This window comes from Mus caroli, chromosome 8 (genome assembly GCF_900094665.2).
Source record: "Mus caroli chromosome 8, CAROLI_EIJ_v1.1, whole genome shotgun sequence".
Lineage (NCBI taxonomy): Eukaryota > Metazoa > Chordata > Mammalia > Rodentia > Muridae > Mus > Mus caroli.
In genome coordinates this window covers 103,080,458-103,088,408 of record NC_034577.1, presented here as the reverse complement: position 1 = coordinate 103,088,408, position 7,951 = coordinate 103,080,458, and positions in this window count along the sequence as shown.

The window sequence follows — 7,951 nt, the reverse complement described above, 5'->3', positions numbered from 1 at the left end:
ACTCTGTAGACCAGGCTGGCCTTGAACTCACAAATCTGCCTACCTCTGCCTCCCAAGTGCCCTCTTCTTAACTTTAGTTTTTTTCTCTATTTATTTACTTCTAGACAGGACGTACTAAGCAGCCATGGCTGGCCTGAAACTTGTTTAAGGCTGTTTTGGAGCTGAAATCTGCTGGCCCTAGCTTCCCAAGTACTAGGACTAAAGGCATGAGCTACCATGCCTGGATTCCTCCCCCCACCCCCCAACCCTCCACTTTTAATTTATTTACTGGTCGGAGCATGGGCATGTGCTTGTCATGGCCTGTGAGTAGAGGTTAGAGGACATCCATTTTTAACCACTTGGCCATCTTGCCAACCCCTGGGATTATATTTCTATTACAATCTTTTATAATGAAATTTTATATGTTTAACTGTATCTCTCTTATGTTCAACTTCATAGCTCAATTATTTTTCAGAAAATGTGGTTATTCTGTGCTTAAAGTGAACATCACTCATTAACTCTACTAATCATGTCGTTTATTCACATCAAGCAGCTTTATATGGGGCCTGGAAAGATGGCTCTGTGGATAAAAGGTTTGCTGAGCCAGCACGAGTCCCAGAGCTCAGATTCCCCTGCCTCACTAAATAAATATCGCGTGAGGAAGACAACTAATGTCAACTTCTGTCCTCCACATGTATGCCTAGCGCACACTAGAACATCCATGTGCACCATATATGTGATAAAAAAGCTTCTGTATGACCCTGTGGTAGGGTAGCTGAGTAGTATGCAAATAATTTACAGTTTCAGTGGTTTACTGGAAGAATGCCACAGATTTCTATAATTTAATGTCCTCAGTGACTAGTATACCTCTCCTATTTTCAGCAAGTTTGGTCACTCAGTTTGGGGTAATTTATCATCCATTCTTTGGTTTGAGACAGGGTTTTACTATTTTCTCTGTCTTCAAACTCGCTGTGTAGACCAGATTAGTCTCAAACTCAGAGATCTGCCTACCTCTGCTGAGATTAAAGGTGTATGCTACCACACTCGGATGTAATGTGTGTGTTTGTTTGTTTTGAGACAGGGTTTCTCTGTGTAGCCCTGGCTGTCTTGGAACTCACTCTGGTCTCAAACTCAGAAATCCTCCTGCCTCTGCCTCCCAAGTACTGGGACTAAAGGCCTGCATCACCACTGCCTGGCCCAGATGTAATGTTTTTAAGCAGTACATTTGTATACAGTAAGTACAAGAATGTTGGCTTACAGCTTGGTAATTTTTTACATGTGTGCACTATGTGACTACTGGTCAGATCAAGAAACATGTGTCTGCCGTCCTGGGAGGATACAGAGCATCACGTATGGACCATCAGGGTTCAGCCAGAAATCCCCAAGCGTCTGCAGATCTGAGACATATTAAAAGAGCTTCCAGTTTCCATAAGTGACAATCCACACTTGAAAGTGGAGTCTGGAAAAAAAAAAAAAAAAAAAGCCAGGCGTGGTGGCACACGCCTTTAATCCCAGCACTAGGGAGGCAGAGGCAGGCGGATTTCTGAGTTCGAGGCCAGCCTGGTCTACAGAGTGAGTTTCAGGACAGCCAGGGCTATACAGAGAAACCCTGTCTCGGAAAAAAAAGAAAAAAAAAAGTGGAGTCTGGAAGATGAAGAGCTGAATTTGGCAGGATGATCCCTTAAATTATTGCCAAGATACCAGGGAGCCCAGCATCTTACAAGAGTTGGAGACTGAGCACTGATCTAACAGCATTACCCCTGAGTAGAGGGACCCTTGTCACTTGGCTCTAGCCTATTTTTGTTCGGCTGGATGCTGACCTCCTGTCATATTTAATCATTTTTTAATGAGAAGCTGAGACTCTAGACTGTTTGAAACCTATCCATTTTAAGTGCTGACACCCCTCCCTTTTTTTTTTTTTTAAATCTTTTTTATTTTTGTTGCTAGAGATCAAACTCAGAGCCTTGGACTCATACTACCCCCTTGAGTTATACACACTTGAATGTAGAATGCTTCTAGATGGACCAGTGCATGTTTTAGACCTGCCAAGAACCACTTTTAAAAAGCATCCAAAAGCCAGGGAGGGGCTTAGTTGGTAAAACGCTTGCTACACAAGCACAAGAATCCAAATTCAGGTCTCCAGCATCCATCTAAATGCTGAGCAGGCTCAGGAGATGGAAGGAGGGAGTTTCAGGATAAGGTAGCTAGCTCTGGGTTCGAGTCAGACCCAGTCCAAAATAAGATAGTGAGATTGAGGAAGCCATCCAATATCAACCTCTACTCTCTACAAGTGTACACACACACACACACCTGCACACCCAGACTTATGTACACGTGTACATGAGTATACATAACACAATAAATAGCGAGGCATGGTGAATCAGGCCAGTGATCTCAGCATTCTGAGCCTGAGACAAGAGTATTGTCAGGCCAATCTGCCCTGCAGAGGCTCTTTCTTTAAAAAAAAAAAAAAAAAAAAGACGTTATTACTTGACACTATGCAATAGTTCTCATACTGGTTGGGAATTTGACTTCCATGCAGTGTTAGAAGAAATGGGGGAGGATTGCTGGCAAATTTCAACTTTTCTTCTTTGGAGAGTCCCTGTGTGATGGGCTACACACCCTATTAGTCACAGGAGTCGGGTTTGAGATGGGGTTTATACTATCCAAGGAAAGTAAGACCAAGAATAGTGAAATTCAAAAGGCTAGGTTTAAATTTTGCTAATGTCTATTACTTTCAGATAAAGTTTGCTTTTAGGACCAGCAAAGTATCTCAGTGGGTAAGAATACTTGCCACCAAGCCTGATGACCTGAGTTCAGTCCCTGGGACCTGCAAGGTTGAAGGAGAGAACTGAGCCCTGCGCTGCAGATTGTCCTCTGATCCTGCATGTTTATGCTGCAAGCACAAGCAAGGGGCACACACACCAAATACGTTTTAGACCCAGTGGTGGCCATGTATCTTTAATCTCAGCACTCTGGAGGCTGAGGCAGATGGATCTCTGTGAGGTCCAGGCTAGCCCCGTCATAGTTCCAGGACATCCAAGGCTACACAGATAAACCATTTCTCCAAAAAATACAAAACAAGCAAACAAAACGTTTGTAAAGAGCTGGAGAGATGGCTCAGCAGTTAAGAGCACTGATTGCTCTTCCGAAGGTCCTGAGTTCAAATCCCAGCAACCACATGGTGGTTCACAACCACCCGTAATGAGATCTGATGCCCTCTTCTGGTGCATCTGAAGACAGCTACAATGTACTTAGGTATAATAATAAATAAATCTTTTTTAAAAAAGTTTTTAAAAAGGAATGTCTGTTTCAAGGAATCATAGGCCTAAATGTAAGAATGAGCACTCGGATCCCAGAAGGATACTCGGGGAAGAGACATGATAGTGGCTTAGGCAGCTTTGTTAGAACACTAAACAGACACAATAATAGACCAGACTTCATCAAAGTTAAAAATTCATGTTCAAAAGGAATTACCAAGAAGTGCAAGGAGACCTAGGGAGATTGGAGAAACTATTCTTTAGATACAGGGTGGGGGTGGGGGTGGGGGTGTGTGTGTGGACAGATACACAGAATACAGAAAGTACTTATGCTGTCAGAAAAACCAGTTGTAAAATAGTCTAAGACTTTGAGGAGATTTTGTGTGCGTATAAGAGAAAGACGGTCTTGTTATGTAAATCAGACTGGGCCAGGAACTCACTATGCAAACCAGGCTGGCCTTGGAGTCACAGAGATCTGTCTGCTGTGCTGGGGTTAAAAGCTTGTACTACCGCACCTGATTAAAAAGGCTTTTTAAATTTTTTAAATTTTTAAATTTTTTTTTAGAGCATATACAATGAGCATTAGGGACATGATATTTAACATCTTCTGTTATTGAGGAAATATATACCAAGATGCTATTTCATAGTCTATGAAGACAGCATAGGGTGTTGGCATGGAGGCAGACAAATGACATCTCATACGTTGCTGCTGCTACTGCTGCTACTTGTTCTCCCCTTGAACAACAGCCTGGAAAGTTCCCCAAGAGGTAAAATATTATTGTAGGAGGGCCCAATTCCACATTGGGACATGCCATGCTAGTTATAAAAAGGCAAGTACCACAGACCACCTACTGTATGATTCTGTTTGCATAAAATGTCCAGAACAGGCAAATCCATAGATACAGGTGATTGGGTGGAAGCGGGGGTGACTGCTAACGGAGAAAAGGGTCTTTGCTTGGGTGTGGTGAGAGCTTCCTAACACTGATGGGGTAGGGGCCTCTCAAATGAGCTATATGCTTTCAGCGGGTAAGATTTTGATGTGTAGATTGTGTATGTCTATAAGCCTATTTTCTTTAAAAGTTTGCTGGTACCAGATTACCCTCTAATCGCAGCTATGCCTTTAAATAATTCTAGAAGTGGGTGACCCAGACTCTGTAGTCAAGAGCACCAGCATAAGGGGGCAACTTGGGGCTGGAAATCACGTGCTGCTTCACTCAAATAGCCAATAGTCCTCAATGTCTTGCCTGTGTTTGTCTCTGGGTATCGTTTCCCATAGTGGATCATGATGATATTTTAATCTGAAAAGTGGGGCTGGAAAAATGGCTCATCGGTTAAGAGCATTGACTGCTCTTCCAGAGGTCCTGAGTTCAATCCCTAGCAACCTCTCACAACCATCTGTAATAAGATCCAATACTCATTATCTGGTGTGTCTGAAGAGAGCAATGGTGTATTCATATACATAAAATAAATCTTTAATCTGAGAAATGGCAGTTTATATACAGTTTTATGGACTCAGCTGAAGGAAAAGACTGATGTGCCCATGTGTGGTCTAGAACACGGTAGATTGAAGTTACTTACAGGTGAAATGGTATAAAGGGTTATCTATCTAACGTTGAATTAGAAAATACTGAGTGCCACTGGGTCAGGTCTCTGAGTCTCTGGTCACTTGTCAGGGGACCAACACACAAGTGTGTGTTAGATTGTTTTGTTCAGAAGCCTTATAAATACAGGGCACTTTCTAGTAAATACATTTTACTCGCAGCATTTAGATGTAAGACACTGTCCTGTGCTGAAGCTGTACTTTTTCATAGTCATGAGGTAATGAGAAACAGTATAGAAAGCATGACACAGGCTGGAGAGATGGCTCAGTGGTTAAAGAGCACTGTTCTTCCGGAGTTCCTGAGTTCAAATCCCGGCAACCACATGGTGGCTCACAACCAACTGTAATGAGATATGATGCCCTTTTCTGGTGTTTCTGAAGATAACTACAGTGTACTTACATATATTAAATAAATACATTTATAAAAAAAAAAAAAGCCGGGCATGGTGTCGCATGCCTTTAATCCCAGCACTCAGGAAGCAGAGGCAGGCAGATTTCTGAGTTTGAGGCCAGCCTGGTCTACAAAGTGAGTTCCAGGACAGCCAGGGCTATACAGAGAAGCCCTGTCTCGAAACAAACAAACAAAAAAAACCCCAAACAAAAAAGCACGACACACTGTGCAGTCCTCACAGTAAGCACAGTGGTGTGCACAAATGAATTCCAAGAAAAAAACAATCCAAAGAGTAAGCTCTTAAAACGTCCATTGCATGCACCAGCAAACGTTTGCTGCAAGGACCCTGATAGAGCTGTCTCTTGTGAGACTATGCCGGGGCCCAGCAAACACAGAAGTGGATGCTCACAGTCAGCTATCGGATGCATCACAGGGCCCCCAATGGAGGAGCTAGAGAAAGTATCCAAGGAGCTAAAGAGATCTGCAACCCTATAGGTGCAACAACATGATGAACTAACCAGTACCCCAGAGCTCTTGACTCTAGCTGCATATGTATCAGAAGATGGCCTAGTCGGCCATCACTGGAAAGAGAGGCCCATTGGACACGCAAACTTTATATGTCCCAGTACAGGGGAATGCCAGGGCCAAAAAGTGGGAATGGGTGGGTAGGAGAGTGGTGGGGAGGGTATGGGGGACTTTTGGGATAGCATTGGAAATGTAATTGAGGAAAATACCTAATGAAAAATATTTAAAAAAAAAAGAAGAAGAAGAAAAAAAACGTTATATATAATAATATTGAAAGCTTCTGTTTGCTGGCTCAGCGGTTAAGAGAATTGGCGGCTCTTCCAAAGATCCTGAGTTCAATTCCCACCAATCATAGGGTGACTCACAACCAACCACCTGTAATGGAATCCGTGACCTCTTCTGGTTTGTATGAAGACAGCTACAGTGTACTCATATACATTAAATAAATAAAAAGATTTATTTATTATTATATGTAAGTACACTGTAGCTGTCTTTAGACACACACCAGAAGAAGGTGTCAGATCTCATTACGGATGGTTGTGAGCCACCATATGGTTGTTGAAATTTGAACTCAGGACCTTCAGAAGAGCAGTCAGTGCTCTTCCCCACTGAGCCATCTCACCAGCCCCCAAATAAATCTTTTATCTTTGTTTGTTTGTTTGTTTTTCGAGGCAGGGTTTCTCTGTGTAGTCCTGGCTGTCCTGAAACTCACTCTGTAGACCAGGCTGGCCTTGAACTCAGAAATGGGTCTGCCTCTGCCTCTGCCTCCGCCTCCCAAGTGCTGGGATTAAAGGTGTGTGCCACGACCGCCCGGCTCAAATAAATCTTAGAAAAAAAAAAAAGTAAGACAAGAGCAAAAACAAAAAAAACAAACTTGATGCCGATGTTCGGCCGTACTGCAGGATGCAGTGGGTCAGCTAGCCCACTGTGGCTAACCTGCTCAACTTTGGCTTGCTTCCTGAAAGCCAAGGGACATATAGGTGGTGCTTATTCTGGTGGAGAGGAAGAGCCGGACACGTCAGCTTCCAGCAGTTCTACCCGAGGTGTTCGGTTTTCGCGGCTTATGAGGTGACATGATGACGTGATGACGTAAGCATTTTCCCCTCCCTCCCAGTCCTGCCTGAAAATTTGCACCATTCTTTTCTGCTTTGTTTCCTGCCTCATTCCTTTATCTTTTCTTTTTAAATTATTTTTTAAAAATTGAGTATCACAGCGAGGCACAAACCCAAGTCTTTAATCCCAACACTCAGGAGGCAGAGACAGGCGGATCTTTCAGTTCACCGCCAGCCTGGTTTACATAGTGAGTTCCAGGACAACCAGAGCTGCACAGAGAGACCCTGTTTCAAAAACTCCTACCCCCTGCCCCTCTAGAAAGAGTATTACTATGTAGTGTTGACTGACCTGGAACACTTTATGAAGATCAAGCTGGCCTTGAACTCACAAAGATCTCCCTGTCTCTGTCTCCTGAGTGTTGGAATTAAAATCGTGTGCCATCACCACACAGGGCTTTCTGCCTCATTCTGTTAAGCATCTCAGCATAAGGGCCAGAGGAGGTGACATGCTTAAATTTGAGGGCACAAGTAAGCATTGGGTCACATTCTTTTACGTCACCCTCCCCAGCCCCCTTTAGATGTATTCCACACTGATATTTTGATGGCTGTGAACTTTTAGGCTGATTCCCATTGCCATCCCATTGGTCAACTCCCACCAGGTTTTACCCACTCATCCAGAGCATTGGTTGGTCCTCCTGATGTCTCTGCTAAGATTTCCTATTGGTTGTTCCTACCGATTTCTCTGCTAAGATTTCCTCCACATCTTCCTCCTTCATGTGCTCCAAGAGTTCGATTATTCTCAGTACAGTATGCATTACATTTTCATCACAGTTTAAAAAATAATATAATAATATAATAATAATCCCGAGTGCTGGGATTAAAGGCGTGTGCCACCACGCCTGGCAGAAGGTGATTTCTGAGGGACTAGGGGCATGGCTCAGTGGGCGAAGGTGCCTGCTGCACCTGTACTACGTACATGCCTGGTGCCCATTGAAGTCAGAACCAGAGCAGTAGTGAACCGCCATGTTGGGGATGCTAGGAACCGAACCTAGTTTTGCTGCAGAAGCAACAAGTACTGTTTTTTGTTTTTTTTTTAAACATTTATTTATTATTATATCTAAGTACACTGTAGCTGTCTTCAAAC